The sequence below is a fragment of the Bos taurus genome, chromosome Y (assembly GCF_002263795.3).
Source record: "Bos taurus isolate L1 Dominette 01449 registration number 42190680 breed Hereford chromosome Y, ARS-UCD2.0, whole genome shotgun sequence".
Lineage (NCBI taxonomy): Eukaryota > Metazoa > Chordata > Mammalia > Artiodactyla > Bovidae > Bos > Bos taurus.
In genome coordinates this window covers 13844096-13860212 of record NC_082638.1, presented here as the reverse complement: position 1 = coordinate 13860212, position 16117 = coordinate 13844096, and positions in this window count along the sequence as shown.

Sequence of the window (16117 nt, the reverse complement as noted above, 5' to 3'; positions counted from 1 at the left end):
TCAACACCCCGAGAAATGCATCTCGGTCGGCGCACTGAAGAAGCAGTTTAGGGCCTGCCCTTCTTCGATTCTCGTGACACACACTCCTGAGCCCACAGCTGCGTGCCCGCCCTGAACTCGGATGGATGCTGCCCTTGAGCAACACCCCCTCCCCGCACACACACACACAAAACACTCCTGAGCGTTCATCTCGGTCCCTGAGCTCAACCACGGAGGTTTCTGCGTCTGGCCAAGGCCCCCGACAAACAATCCTGAGCCCAAACCTGGCCCCCTGGCCCCGAACGACGGTGAGGCCTCCCCTTGTTCAAACCCCTCAGAATCACTGCTGCGCCCTCATCTCACGCGCTGCACCAAACCAGGCTGGGTTCCGCCCTTCCTGAAGTGCACGTCTAATCTCCCGAGCCCCGTCTCTGTCACTGAACTGAACCAGTCGAGGTCCTGCCCTTGTGCGGGACCTTAGCACAGACTCCCGACCCCACCTCTCGGTCCCTGCAGTCAAGCAGGCGTTTGTTGGACTTTGCATATTCGTGTCCCGGACACATAATCCTGAGCGCGCATCTCAGTCCCTGCCCCGAAGCAGGCTGGGTCCTTCCCATGTTCAAGCCCCGAGAAGCATTCCTGAGCCCACATCGGGTAGCCTGCCCTCAATCAGGCTAGGTCCTGCCCTTGGCCCGACCCCCGGCAAACACTCCTGAGCTTGCATCGGTCGCTGCCCTCAACTGGGCGGTGCCCGGCACTTCTTCCCGACCCTGACAAACACTCCTGACCCAACACCTCGGTCCCTGCTCGGGACGAGGCTGGGTCCCGCCCAGTGTCAGTCCCCCGACAGGCCCTCCTGAGCCTGCCTCGCGGCCACGGCACGCACCTAGGCTGGGGCCTCCCCTGCTGCACAGCGCCACCCAACGGCCCTGGGCCAACATCTCCTTCCCTGCCCCGGCCAGGGCTCCGGCAAGCAATTGCCGAAGCCACCGGCAAATGCGCCTGTGCCCGCCCCTCGGGCGCTGCACTGAACCAGTCGAGGTTCTGCCCTTGGGAGCTACCTCAACACGTCCTCCTGAGGCCTCCTCTCGCACTCTGCCCTGAAGCCGTGCGCGTCCTGCCCACGATCAGACCTCGAGAAACCCTCCTGAGGGAGCATCTCGGTCCCCGCACAGAGACAGGGTGGGCCGTGCCCTCGTTCAGTCACCCGGGAAACACTGCTGAGCCCGCATCTTGATCCCCGCGCTAAACCTGGCCGGGGTCCTACCCCCAGGAAATACTCCTGAAGCTGCATCTCTGTCCCTGCCCTGAACCGGTCTAGGTCTGGCCCTTGTTCGATTCACTCAGCACAGACTCCTGAGCCCCCATCTCTGTGTCTGCCCTGAAGGAGGCTGGGTCCTGCCCATGCCCGGCGCCGACAGACACTCCTGAGACCACCGCCCGGGACCTGCCCTGAACCAGGCTGGTCCCTGCCCTCGGGCAATACCCTGACAAACACTCCTGAGCCCACCGCCCGGTGCCTGCTCTAAACCAGGCTGGCTCCTGCCCTCGGGCAATACCATGACAAACACTCCTGGGCCCCCCGCCCGGTGTCTGCGCTGATCCAGGCTGGCTCCTGCCCTCGGTCAAGACCCTGGCAAACACTCCAGAGCCCACTCCGGATCCCTGCACCGAAGCAGGCTGGCTCCTGCCTTCGTTCAAGCACCTGGCAAAGTAACCACCGGGAGACTCCAGCTCGCTCCCTGCCCGTCCACTTCGCTGTGTCCTGCATTTGGTCCCTCTCCGGGACAAAGCTGTGATCCCGCAGCTCACTCCCGGCACTGAAGCCACCTCTGGGGCTTGGCCTGCTTCAAGACCCCGAGAAATACATCTCGGTCGGCGCACTGAAGAAGCAGTCTAGGGCCTGCCTTCTTCGATTCCCGCGACACACACTCCTGAGCCCACAGCTGCGTGCCCGCCCGGAACTCGGATGGATGCTGCCCTTGCGCACACCCCCCCACACACCCCCCCACCCCCCCCCCCCACACACACACACACTAAACACGCCTGAGCGTTCATCTTGGTCCCTGAGCTCAACCACGGTGGTTTCTGCCTCTGGCCAAGGCCCCCGACAAACAATCCTGAGCCCAAACTTGGCCCCCTGGCCCCGAACGACGGTGAGTCCTCTCCTTGTTTAAACCCCCCGGAATCATTGCTGCACCCTCATCTCACGCGCTGCACCAAACCAGGCAGGGTCGTGCCCTTCCAGAAGTGCCCTTCTAAACTCCTGAGCCCCGTCTCGGTCACTGATCTGAAACAGTCGAGGTCCTGCCCTTGTGCGAGCGCCTAGTACAGACTCCCGACCCCACCTCTCGGTCCCTGCAGTCAAGAACGTGTTCGTTGGATTATCCATGTTCGAGTCCCGGGAACATAATCCTGAGAGCGCGTCTCAGGCCCTGCCCCGAAGCAGGCTGGGTCCTTCCCATGTTCAAGCCCCGTGAAGCACTCCTGAACCCACATCGGGTTCCCTGCCCTCAATCAGGCTAGGTCCTGCCCTTGGCCCGACCCCCGGCAAACACTCCTGAGTCTGCATTGGTCGCTGCCCTCAACTGGGCGATTCACGGCGCTTCTTCCCGACCCTGAAAAACACTCCTGAGCCAACACCTCCGTCCCTGCACGGGACGAGGCTGGGTCCCGCCCGGCGACAGTCCCCCGACAGACCCTCGGGAGCCGGCCTCACGGCCACGGCACGCACCTAGGCTAGGGCCTCCCCTGGTGCACGTCCCCGTCCAACGCCCCCGAGACAACATCTCCTTCCATGCACCGGCCGCGGCTCCAGCAAGCACTTGCTGAAGCCACCGGCAAATGTGCCTGTGCCCACCCCTCGGGCGCTGCGCTGAACCAGTCGAGGTCCGGCCCTTGGGAGCTACCTCAACACGTCCTCCTGAGGCCACCTTTCGCTCTCTGCCCTGAAGCCGTGCGCATCCTGACCACGGTCCAACCTCGAGAAACCCTCCTAAGGGCGCATCTCGGTCCCCGCACGGAGACAGGGTGGGCCGCGCCCTTGTTCAATCACCCGGGAAACACTGCTGAGCCCGCATCTTGGACCCCGCGCTGAACCTGGCCGGGTTCCTACCGCCTGGAAATACTCCTGAAGCTGCATCTCGGTCCCTGCGCTCAACCGGTTTAGGTCTGGCCCTTGTTCGATTCGCCCAGCACAGACTCCTGAGCCCCCATCTCTGTGCCTGCCCTGAAGGAGGCTGGGTCCCGCCCATGGCCCGGCCCCGACAAACACAACTGAGCCCACCGCCCGGTGCCTGCACTGAACCAGGCTGGCTCCAGCCCTCGGGCAAGACCCTGACAAACACTCCTGAGCCAACCGCCCGGTGCCTGCTCTGAACCAGGCTGGCTCCTGCCCTCGGGCAAGACCCTGACAAACACTCCTGAGCCAGCCGCCCGGTGCCTGCACTGGCCCAGGCTGGCTCCTGCCCTCAGGCAAGACCCTGACAAACACTCCTGAGCCAACCGCCCGGTGCCTGCTCTGAACCAGGCTGGCTCCTGCCCTCGGGCAAGACCCTGACAAACACTCCTGAGACCACCCCGGGTCCCTGCACTGAAGTAGGCTGGCTCCTGCCTTCCTTCAAGCACCTGGCAAAGAAACCACGGGAGACTCCAGCTCGCTCCCTTCCGTCCACTTCGCTGTGTCCTGCCCTTGGTCCCTCGCCGGGACAAAGCCCTGATCCCGCAACTCACTCCCGGCACTGAACCCGCCTCGGGGGCTTGGACTGCTTCAAGACCCCGAGAAATACATCTCGGTCGGCGCACTGAAGAAGCAGTTTAGGGCCTGCCCTTCTTCGATTCCCGTGACACACACTCCTGAGCCCACAGCTGCGTGCCCGCCCTGAATTCGGATGGATGCTGCCCTTGGGCAACACCCCCACCGCCCCCAAACTCACACAAAACACTCCTGAGCGTTCATCTCGGTCCCTGAGCTCAACCACGGTGGTTTCTGCCTCTGGCCAAGGCCCTCGACAATCAATCCTGAGCCCAAACCTGGCCCCCTGGCCCTGAACGACGGTGAGTCCTCCCCTTGTTCAAACGCCCGGAATCATTGCTGCGCCCTCATCTCACGCGCTGCACTAAACCACGCAGAGTTCCGCCCTTCCTGAAGTGCCCGTCTAAAGTCCCGGGCCCCGTCTCGGTCACTGAACTGAACCAGTCGAGGTCCTGCCCTTTGTGCGCGCCCCTAGCACAGACTCCCGACCCAAACCTCTCGGTCCCTGCAGTCAAGCAGGCGTTCTTTGGACTTTCCATGTTCGAGTCCCGGGAACATCATCCTGAGCGCGCCTCTCAGTGCCTGCCCCGAAGCAGGCTGGGTCCTTCCCATGTTCAAGCCCCGAGAAGCACTCTCGAGCCCACATCGGGTTCCCTGCCCTCAATCAGGCTAGGTCCTACCCTTGGACCGACCCCCGGCAAGCACTCCTGAGCCTGCCTCGGTCGCTCCCTCAATTGGGCGGTGCACGGCACTTCTTCCCGACCCTGACAACACTCCTGAGCCAACACCTCGGTCCCTGCACGGGACGAGGCTGGGTCCCACCCGGCGTCAGTCCCCCGACAGACCCGCCTGAGCCTGCCTCGCGGCCACGGCACGCACCTAGGCTGGGGCCTCCCGTTGGGCACTGTGCCGTGCAACGCCCCTGAGTCAACATCTCCTTCCCTGCACCGGCCGCGGCTCCAGCAAGCACTTGCTGAAGCCATTGGCAAATGCGCCTTTACCCACCCCTCGGGCGCTGCTCTGAACCAGTCGAGGTCCTGCCCTTGGGCGCTACCTCAACACGTCCTCCTGAGGTGACCTCTCGCTCTCTGCCCTGAAGGCGTGCGCGTCCTGCCCACGGTCCGACCTCGAGAAACCCTCCTGAGGGCGCATCTCGGTCCCTGCACAGAGACAGGGTGGGCCGTGCCGTCGTTCAATCACCCGAAAAACACGGTAGAGCCCGCATCTTGGTCCCCGCGGTGAACCTGGCCGGGTTCCTACCCCCAGGAAATACTCCTGAAGCTGCATCTCGGTCCCTGCCCTGAACCGGTCTAGGTCTAGCCCTTGTTCGGGACGCACATCACAGGCTCCTGAGCCCCCATCTCTGTGCCTGCCCTGAAGGAGGCTTGGTCCCGCCCACGGCCCGGCGCCGACAAACACCCCTGAGCCCACCGCCCGGTGCCTGCATTGAACCAGGCTGGCTCCTGCCCTCAGGCAAGACCCGGACAAACACTCCTGAGCCCACCGCCCCGTGCCTGCACTGAACCAGGCTGGCCCCCTCCCTAGGGCAAGACCCTGACAAACACTCCTGTGACCTCCCCGGGTCTCTGCACTGAAGCAGGCTGGCTCCTGCCTTCGTGCAAGCACCTGGCAAAGTAACCACCGGGAGACTCCAGCTCGCTCCGTGCCCGTCCACGTCGCTGTGTCCTGCCTTTGGTCCCTCGCCGGGACAAAGCCCTGATCCCGCAACTCACTCCCGGCACTGAACCCGCAACGGGGGCTTGGCCTGCTTCAACACCCCGAGAAATGCATCTCGGTCGGCGCACTGAAGAAGCAGTTTAGGGCCTGCCCTTCTTCGATTCTCGTGACACACACTCCTGAGCCCACAGCTGCGTGCCCGCCCTGAACTCGGATGGATGCTGCCCTTGAGCAACACCCCCTCCCCGCACACACACACACAAAACACTCCTGAGCGTTCATCTCGGTCCCTGAGCTCAACCACGGAGGTTTCTGCGTCTGGCCAAGGCCCCCGACAAACAATCCTGAGCCCAAACCTGGCCCCCTGGCCCCGAACGACGGTGAGGCCTCCCCTTGTTCAAACCCCTCAGAATCACTGCTGCGCCCTCATCTCACGCGCTGCACCAAACCAGGCTGGGTTCCGCCCTTCCTGAAGTGCACGTCTAATCTCCCGAGCCCCGTCTCTGTCACTGAACTGAACCAGTCGAGGTCCTGCCCTTGTGCGGGACCTTAGCACAGACTCCCGACCCCACCTCTCGGTCCCTGCAGTCAAGCAGGCGTTTGTTGGACTTTGCATATTCGTGTCCCGGACACATAATCCTGAGCGCGCATCTCAGTCCCTGCCCCGAAGCAGGCTGGGTCCTTCCCATGTTCAAGCCCCGAGAAGCATTCCTGAGCCCACATCGGGTAGCCTGCCCTCAATCAGGCTAGGTCCTGCCCTTGGCCCGACCCCCGGCAAACACTCCTGAGCTTGCATCGGTCGCTGCCCTCAACTGGGCGGTGCCCGGCACTTCTTCCCGACCCTGACAAACACTCCTGACCCAACACCTCGGTCCCTGCTCGGGACGAGGCTGGGTCCCGCCCAGTGTCAGTCCCCCGACAGGCCCTCCTGAGCCTGCCTCGCGGCCACGGCACGCACCTAGGCTGGGGCCTCCCCTGCTGCACAGCGCCACCCAACGGCCCTGGGCCAACATCTCCTTCCCTGCCCCGGCCAGGGCTCCGGCAAGCAATTGCCGAAGCCACCGGCAAATGCGCCTGTGCCCGCCCCTCGGGCGCTGCACTGAACCAGTCGAGGTTCTGCCCTTGGGAGCTACCTCAACACGTCCTCCTGAGGCCTCCTCTCGCACTCTGCCCTGAAGCCGTGCGCGTCCTGCCCACGATCAGACCTCGAGAAACCCTCCTGAGGGAGCATCTCGGTCCCCGCACAGAGACAGGGTGGGCCGTGCCCTCGTTCAGTCACCCGGGAAACACTGCTGAGCCCGCATCTTGATCCCCGCGCTAAACCTGGCCGGGGTCCTACCCCCAGGAAATACTCCTGAAGCAGCATCTCTGTCCCTGCCCTGAACCGGTCTAGGTCTGGCCCTTGTTCGATTCACTCAGCACAGACTCCTGAGCCCCCATCTCTGTGTCTGCCCTGAAGGAGGCTGGGTCCTGCCCATGCCCGGCGCCGACAGACACTCCTGAGACCACCGCCCGGGGCCTGCCCTGAACCAGGCTGGTCCCTGCCCTCGGGCAATACCCTGACAAACACTCCTGAGCCCACCGCCCGGTGCCTGCTCTAAACCAGGCTGGCTCCTGCCCTCGGGCAATACCATGACAAACACTCCTGGGCCCCCCGCCCGGTGTCTGCGCTGATCCAGGCTGGCTCCTGCCCTCGGTCAAGACCCTGGCAAACACTCCAGAGCCCACTCCGGATCCCTGCACCGAAGCAGGCTGGCTCCTGCCTTCGTTCAAGCACCTGGCAAAGTAACCGCCGGGAGACTCCAGCTCGCTCCCTGCCCGTCCACTTCGCTGTGTCCTGCATTTGGTCCCTCTCCGGGACAAAGCTGTGATCCCGCAGCTCACTCCCGGCACTGAAGCCACCTCTGGGGCTTGGCCTGCTTCAAGACCCCGAGAAATACATCTCGGTCGGCGCACTGAAGAAGCAGTCTAGGGCCTGCCTTCTTCGATTCCCGCGACACACACTCCTGAGCCCACAGCTGCGTGCCCGCCCGGAACTCGGATGGATGCTGCCCTTGCGCACACCCCCCCACACACCCCCCCACCCCCCCCCACACACACACACACACTAAACACGCCTGAGCGTTCATCTTGGTCCCTGAGCTCAACCACGGTGGTTTCTGCCTCTGGCCAAGGCCCCCGACAAACAATCCTGAGCCCAAACTTGGCCCCCTGGCGCCGAACGACGGTGAGTCCTCTCCTTGTTTAAACCCCCCGGAATCATTGCTGCACCCTCATCTCACGCGCTGCACCAAACCAGGCAGGGTCGTGCCCTTCCAGAAGTGCCCTTCTAAACTCCTGAGCCCCGTCTCGGTCACTGATCTGAAACAGTCGAGGTCCTGCCCTTGTGCGAGCGCCTAGTACAGACTCCCGACCCCACCTCTCGGTCCCTGCCGTCCAGAACGTGTTCGTTGGATTATCCATGTTCGAGTCCCGGGAACATAATCCTGAGAGCGCGTCTCAGGCCCTGCCCCGAAGCAGGCTGGGTCCTTCCCATGTTCAAGCCCCGTGAAGCACTCCTGAACCCACATCGGGTTCCCTGCCCTCAATCAGGCTAGGTCCTGCCCTTGGCCCGACCCCCGGCAAACACTCCTGAGTCTGCATTGGTCGCTGCCCTCAACTGGGCGATTCACGGCGCTTCTTCCCGACCCTGAAAAACACTCCTGAGCCAACACCTCCGTCCCTGCACGGGACGAGGCTGGGTCCCGCCCGGCGACAGTCCCCCGACAGACCCTCGGGAGCCGGCCTCACGGCCACGGCACGCACCTAGGCTAGGGCCTCCCCTGGTGCACGTCCCCGTCCAACGCCCCCGAGACAACATCTCCTTCCATGCACCGGCCGCGGCTCCAGCAAGCACTTGCTGAAGCCACCGGCAAATGTGCCTGTGCCCACCCCTCGGGCGCTGCGCTGAACCAGTCGAGGTCCGGCCCTTGGGAGCTACCTCAACACGTCCTCCTGAGGCCACCTTTCGCTCTCTGCCCTGAAGCCGTGCGCATCCTGACCACGGTCCAACCTCGAGAAACCCTCCTAAGGGCGCATCTCGGTCCCCGCACGGAGATAGGGTGGGCCGTGCCCTTGTTCAATCACCCGGGAAACACTGCTGAGCCCGCATCTTGGTCCCCGCGCTGAACCTGGCCGGGTTCCTACCGCCTGGAAATACTCCTGAAGCTGCATCTCGGTCCCTGCGCTCAACCGGTTTAGGTCTGGCCCTTGTTCGATTCGCCCAGCACAGACTCCTGAGCCCCCATCTCTGTGCCTGCCCTGAAGGAGGCTGGGCCCCGCCATGGCCAGGCGCCAACAAACCGTCCTGAGCCCACCGCCCGACGCCTGCCCTGAACCAGGCTGGCTCCTGCCCTCTGGCAGGACCCTGACAAACATTCCTGAGACAACCCCGGGTCCCTGCACTGAACCAGGCTGGCTCCTGCCCTCGGGCAAGACCCTGACAAACACTCCTGAGCCCACTGCCCGGTGCCTGCACTGAACTAGGCTGGCACCTGCCCTTGGGCAGGACCCTGACAAACACTCCTGAGGCCACCACGGGTCCCTGCACTGAAGCAGGCTGGCTCCGGCCTTCGTTCAAGCACCTGCCAAAGTAACCACCGGGAGACTCCAGCTCGCTCCCTGCCCGTCCACTTCGCTGTGTCCTGCCCTGGGTCTCTCGCCAGGACAAATCCCTGATCCCGCAGCTCACTCCCGGCACTGAACCCGCCTCGGGGGCTTGGCCTGCTTCAAGACCCCGAGAAATACATCTCGGGCGGCGCACTGAAGAAGCAGTTTAGGGCCTGCCCTTCTTTGATTCCCGCGACACACACTCCTGAGCCCACAGCTGCGTGCGCGCCCTGAACTCGGATGGATGCTGCCCTTGGGCAACCCCCCCACCCTCCTCCCCCCACCAAACACACAAACACTCCTGAGCGTTCATCTCGGTCCCTGAGCTCAACCACGGTGGTTTCTGCCTCTGGCCAAGGCCCCCGACAAACAATCCTGAGCCCAAACCTGGCCCCCTGGCCCCCTGGCCCCGAACAATGGTGAGTCCTCCCCTTGTTCCAACCCCCCGGAATCACTGCTGTGCCCTCATCTCACGCGCTGAACTAAACCAAGCACGGTCGTGCCCTTCCAGAAGAGCCCGTCTAAATTCCTGAGCCCCGTCTCGGTCACTGAACGGAGCCAGTCGAGGTCCTGCCCTTGTGCGAGCGCCTAGTACAGACTCCCGACCCCACCTCTTGGTCCCTGTAGTCCAGAACGTGTTCGTTGGATTTTCCATGTTCAAGTCCCTGGAACATAATCCTGAGAGCGCATCTGAGTCCATGCCCCGAAGCAGGCTGTGTCCTTCCCATGTTCAAACCCCGTGAAGCACTCCTGAGCCCACATCGGGTTCCCTGCCTTCAATCAGGCTAGGTCCTGCCCTTGGCCCCACCCCCGGCAAACACTCCTGAGCCTGCATCGGTCGCTGCCCTCAACAGGGCGATGCACGGCGCTTCTTCCGAACCCTGACAAACACTCCGGAGCCAACACCTGGGTCCCTGCACTGGACGAGGCTGGGTCCCGCCCGGCGACAGTCCGCCGACAGACCCTCCTGAGCCTGCCTCGCAGCCATGGCTTGCACCGAGGCTGGGGCCTCCCTTTGTGCACGGCTCCCTGCAACGCCCCCGAGCCCACATCTCCTTCCCTGCACCGGCCGCGGCTACTGCAAGCACTTGCTGAAGACACCGGCAAATGCGCCTGTGCCCACCCCTCGGGCGCTGCGCTGAACCAGTCGAGGTCCGGCCCTTGGGAGCTACCTCAACACGTCCTCCTGAGGTCACATCTAGCTCTCTAACCTAAAGCCGAGCGCGTCCTGCCCACTTTTCGACCTCGAGAAACCCTTCAGAGGGCGCATCTCAGTCCCTGCACAGAGACAGGGTGGGCCGTGCCCTCGTTCAATTAGCCGGGAAACACTGCTGAGCCCGCATCTCGGTCCCTGCGCTGAACCTGGCCGGGCTCCTACCGCCTGGAAATCCTCCTGAAGCTGCATCTCGGTCCCTGCGCTCAACCGGTTTAGGTCTGGCCCTTGTTCGATTCGCCCAGCACAGACTCCTGAGCCCCCATCTCTGTGCCTGCCCTGAAGGAGGCTGGGTCCCGCCCATGGCCCGGCCCCGACAAACACAACTGAGCCCACCGCCCGGTGCCTGCACTGAACCAGGCTGGCTCCAGCCCTCGGGCAAGACCCTGACAAACACTCCTGAGCCAACCGCCCGGTGCCTGCTCTGAACCAGGCTGGCTCCTGCCCTCGGGCAAGACCCTGACAAACACTCCTGAGCCAGCCGCCCGGTGCCTGCACTGGCCCAGGCTGGCTCCTGCCCTCAGGCAAGACCCTGACAAACACTCCTGAGCCAACCGCCCGGTGCCTGCTCTGAACCAGGCTGGCTCCTGCCCTCGGGCAAGACCCTGACAAACACTCCTGAGACCACCCCGGGTCCCTGCACTGAAGTAGGCTGGCTCCTGCCTTCCTTCAAGCACCTGGCAAAGAAACCACGGGAGACTCCAGCTCGCTCCCTTCCGTCCACTTCGCTGTGTCCTGCCCTTGGTCCCTCGCCGGGACAAAGCCCTGATCCCGCAACTCACTCCCGGCACTGAACCCGCCTCGGGGGCTTGGACTGCTTCAAGACCCCGAGAAATACATCTCGGTCGGCGCACTGAAGAAGCAGTTTAGGGCCTGCCCTTCTTCGATTCCCGTGACACACACTCCTGAGCCCACAGCTGCGTGCCCGCCCTGAATTCGGATGGATGCTGCCCTTGGGCAACACCCCCACCGCCCCCAAACTCACACAAAACACTCCTGAGCGTTCATCTCGGTCCCTGAGCTCAACCACGGTGGTTTCTGCCTCTGGCCAAGGCCCTCGACAATCAATCCTGAGCCCAAACCTGGCCCCCTGGCCCTGAACGACGGTGAGTCCTCCCCTTGTTCAAACGCCCGGAATCATTGCTGCGCCCTCATCTCACGCGCTGCACTAAACCACGCAGAGTTCCGCCCTTCCTGAAGTGCCCGTCTAAAGTCCCGGGCCCCGTCTCGGTCACTGAACTGAACCAGTCGAGGTCCTGCCCTTTGTGCGCGCCCCTAGCACAGACTCCCGACCCAAACCTCTCGGTCCCTGCAGTCAAGCAGGCGTTCTTTGGACTTTCCATGTTCGAGTCCCGGGAACATCATCCTGAGCGCGCCTCTCAGTGCCTGCCCCGAAGCAGGCTGGGTCCTTCCCATGTTCAAGCCCCGAGAAGCACTCTCGAGCCCACATCGGGTTCCCTGCCCTCAATCAGGCTAGGTCCTACCCTTGGACCGACCCCCGGCAAGCACTCCTGAGCCTGCCTCGGTCGCTCCCTCAATTGGGCGGTGCACGGCACTTCTTCCCGACCCTGACAACACTCCTGAGCCAACACCTCGGTCCCTGCACGGGACGAGGCTGGGTCCCACCTGGCGTCAGTCCCCCGACAGACCCGCCTGAGCCTGCCTCGCGGCCACGGCACGCACCTAGGCTGGGGCCTCCCGTTGGGCACTGTGCCGTGCAACGCCCCTGAGTCAACATCTCCTTCCCTGCACCGGCCGCGGCTCCAGCAAGCACTTGCTGAAGCCATTGGCAAATGCGCCTTTACCCACCCCTCGGGCGCTGCTCTGAACCAGTCGAGGTCCTGCCCTTGGGCGCTACCTCAACACGTCCTCCTGAGGTGACCTCTCGCTCTCTGCCCTGAAGGCGTGCGCGTCCTGCCCACGGTCCGACCTCGAGAAACCCTCCTGAGGGCGCATCTCGGTCCCTGCACAGAGACAGGGTGGGCCGTGCCGTCGTTCAATCACCCGAAAAACACGGTAGAGCCCGCATCTTGGTCCCCGCGGTGAACCTGGCCGGGTTCCTACCCCCAGGAAATACTCCTGAAGCTGCATCTCGGTCCCTGCCCTGAACCGGTCTAGGTCTAGCCCTTGTTCGGGACGCACATCATAGGCTCCTGAGCCCCCATCTCTGTGCCTGCCCTGAAGGAGGCTTGGTCCCGCCCACGGCCCGGCGCCGACAAACACCCCTGAGCCCACCGCCCGGTGCCTGCATTGAACCAGGCTGGCTCCTGCCCTCAGGCAAGACCCGGACAAACACTCCTGAGCCCACCGCCCCGTGCCTGCACTGAACCAGGCTGGCCCCCTCCCTAGGGCAAGACCCTGACAAACACTCCTGTGACCTCCCCGGGTCTCTGCACTGAAGCAGGCTGGCTCCTGCCTTCGTGCAAGCACCTGGCAAAGTAACCACCGGGAGACTCCAGCTCGCTCCGTGCCCGTCCACGTCGCTGTGTCCTGCCTTTGGTCCCTCGCCGGGACAAAGCCCTGATCCCGCAACTCACTCCCGGCACTGAACCCGCAACGGGGGCTTGGCCTGCTTCAACACCCCGAGAAATGCATCTCGGTCGGCGCACTGAAGAAGCAGTTTAGGGCCTGCCCTTCTTCGATTCTCGTGACACACACTCCTGAGCCCACAGCTGCGTGCCCGCCCTGAACTCGGATGGATGCTGCCCTTGAGCAACACCCCCTCCCCGCACACACACACACAAAACACTCCTGAGCGTTCATCTCGGTCCCTGAGCTCAACCACGGAGGTTTCTGCGTCTGGCCAAGGCCCCCGACAAACAATCCTGAGCCCAAACCTGGCCCCCTGGCCCCGAACGACGGTGAGGCCTCCCCTTGTTCAAACCCCTCAGAATCACTGCTGCGCCCTCATCTCACGCGCTGCACCAAACCAGGCTGGGTTCCGCCCTTCCTGAAGTGCACGTCTAATCTCCCGAGCCCCGTCTCTGTCACTGAACTGAACCAGTCGAGGTCCTGCCCTTGTGCGGGACCTTAGCACAGACTCCCGACCCCACCTCTCGGTCCCTGCAGTCAAGCAGGCGTTTGTTGGACTTTGCATATTCGTGTCCCGGACACATAATCCTGAGCGCGCATCTCAGTCCCTGCCCCGAAGCAGGCTGGGTCCTTCCCATGTTCAAGCCCCGAGAAGCATTCCTGAGCCCACATCGGGTAGCCTGCCCTCAATCAGGCTAGGTCCTGCCCTTGGCCCGACCCCCGGCAAACACTCTTGAGCTTGCATCGGTCGCTGCCCTCAACTGGGCGGTGCCCGGCACTTCTTCCCGACCCTGACAAACACTCCTGACCCAACACCTCGGTCCCTGCTCGGGACGAGGCTGGGTCCCGCCCAGTGTCAGTCCCCCGACAGGCCCTCCTGAGCCTGCCTCGCGGCCACGGCACGCACCTAGGCTGGGGCCTCCCCTGCTGCACAGCGCCACCCAACGGCCCTGGGCCAACATCTCCTTCCCTGCCCCGGCCAGGGCTCCGGCAAGCAATTGCCGAAGCCACCGGCAAATGCGCCTGTGCCCGCCCCTCGGGCGCTGCACTGAACCAGTCGAGGTTCTGCCCTTGGGAGCTACCTCAACACGTCCTCCTGAGGCCTCCTCTCGCACTCTGCCCTGAAGCCGTGCGCGTCCTGCCCACGATCAGACCTCGAGAAACCCTCCTGAGGGAGCATCTCGGTCCCCGCACAGAGACAGGGTGGGCCGTGCCCTCGTTCAGTCACCCGGGAAACACTGCTGAGCCCGCATCTTGATCCCCGCGCTAAACCTGGCCGGGGTCCTACCCCCAGGAAATACTCCTGAAGCTGCATCTCTGTCCCTGCCCTGAACCGGTCTAGGTCTGGCCCTTGTTCGATTCACTCAGCACAGACTCCTGAGCCCCCATCTCTGTGTCTGCCCTGAAGGAGGCTGGGTCCTGCCCATGCCCGGCGCCGACAGACACTCCTGAGACCACCGCCCGGGGCCTGCCCTGAACCAGGCTGGTCCCTGCCCTCGGGCAATACCCTGACAAACACTCCTGAGCCCACCGCCCGGTGCCTGCTCTAAACCAGGCTGGCTCCTGCCCTCGGGCAATACCATGACAAACACTCCTGGGCCCCCCGCCCGGTGTCTGCACTGATCCAGGCTGGCTCCTGCCCTCGGTCAAGACCCTGGCAAACACTCCAGAGCCCACTCCGGATCCCTGCACCGAAGCAGGCTGGCTCCTGCCTTCGTTCAAGCACCTGGCAAAGTAACCGCCGGGAGACTCCAGCTCGCTCCCTGCCCGTCCACTTCGCTGTGTCCTGCATTTGGTCCCTCTCCGGGACAAAGCTGTGATCCCGCAGCTCACTCCCGGCACTGAAGCCACCTCTGGGGCTTGGCCTGCTTCAAGACCCCGAGAAATACATCTCGGTCGGCGCACTGAAGAAGCAGTCTAGGGCCTGCCTTCTTCGATTCCCGCGACACACACTCCTGAGCCCACAGCTGCGTGCCCGCCCGGAACTCGGATGGATGCTGCCCTTGCGCACACCCCCCCACACACCCCCCCACCCCCCCCCCCCCCCACACACACACACACTAAACACGCCTGAGCGTTCATCTTGGTCCCTGAGCTCAACCACGGTGGTTTCTGCCTCTGGCCAAGGCCCCCGACAAACAATCCTGAGCCCAAACTTGGCCCCCTGGCGCCGAACGACGGTGAGTCCTCTCCTTGTTTAAACCCCCCGGAATCATTGCTGCACCCTCATCTCACGCGCTGCACCAAACCAGGCAGGGTCGTGCCCTTCCAGAAGTGCCCTTCTAAACTCCTGAGCCCCGTCTCGGTCACTGATCTGAAACAGTCGAGGTCCTGCCCTTGTGCGAGCGCCTAGTACAGACTCCCGACCCCACCTCTCGGTCCCTGCAGTCCAGAACGTGTTCGTTGGATTATCCATGTTCGAGTCCCGGGAACATAATCCTGAGAGCGCGTCTCAGGCCCTGCCCCGAAGCAGGCTGGGTCCTTCCCATGTTCAAGCCCCGTGAAGCACTCCTGAACCCACATCGGGTTCCCTGCCCTCAATCAGGCTAGGTCCTGCCCTTGGCCCGACCCCCGGCAAACACTCCTGAGTCTGCATTGGTCGCTGCCCTCAACTGGGCGATTCACGGCGCTTCTTCCCGACCCTGAAAAACACTCCTGAGCCAACACCTCCGTCCCTGCACGGGACGAGGCTGGGTCCCGCCCGGCGACAGTCCCCCGACAGACCCTCGGGAGCCGGCCTCACGGCCACGGCACGCACCTAGGCTAGGGCCTCCCCTGGTGCACGTCCCCGTCCAACGCCCCCGAGACAACATCTCCTTCCATGCACCGGCCGCGGCTCCAGCAAGCACTTGCTGAAGCCACCGGCAAATGTGCCTGTGCCCACCCCTCGGGCGCTGCGCTGAACCAGTCGAGGTCCGGCCCTTGGGAGCTACCTCAACACGTCCTCCTGAGGCCACCTTTCGCTCTCTGCCCTGAAGCCGTGCGCATCCTGACCACGGTCCAACCTCGAGAAACCCTCCTAAGGGCGCATCTCGGTCCCCGCACGGAGACAGGGTGGGCCGTGCCCTTGTTCAATCACCCGGGAAACACTGCTGAGCCCGCATCTTGGTCCCCGCGCTGAACCTGGCCGGGTTCCTACCGCCTGGAAATACTCCTGAAGCTGCATCTCGGTCCCTGCGCTCAACCGGTTTAGGTCTGGCCCTTGTTCGATTCGCCCAGCACAGACTCCTGAGCCCCCATCTCTGTGCCTGCCCTGAAGGAGGCTGGGCCCCGCCATGGCCAGGCGCCAACAAACCGTCCTGAGCCCACCGCCC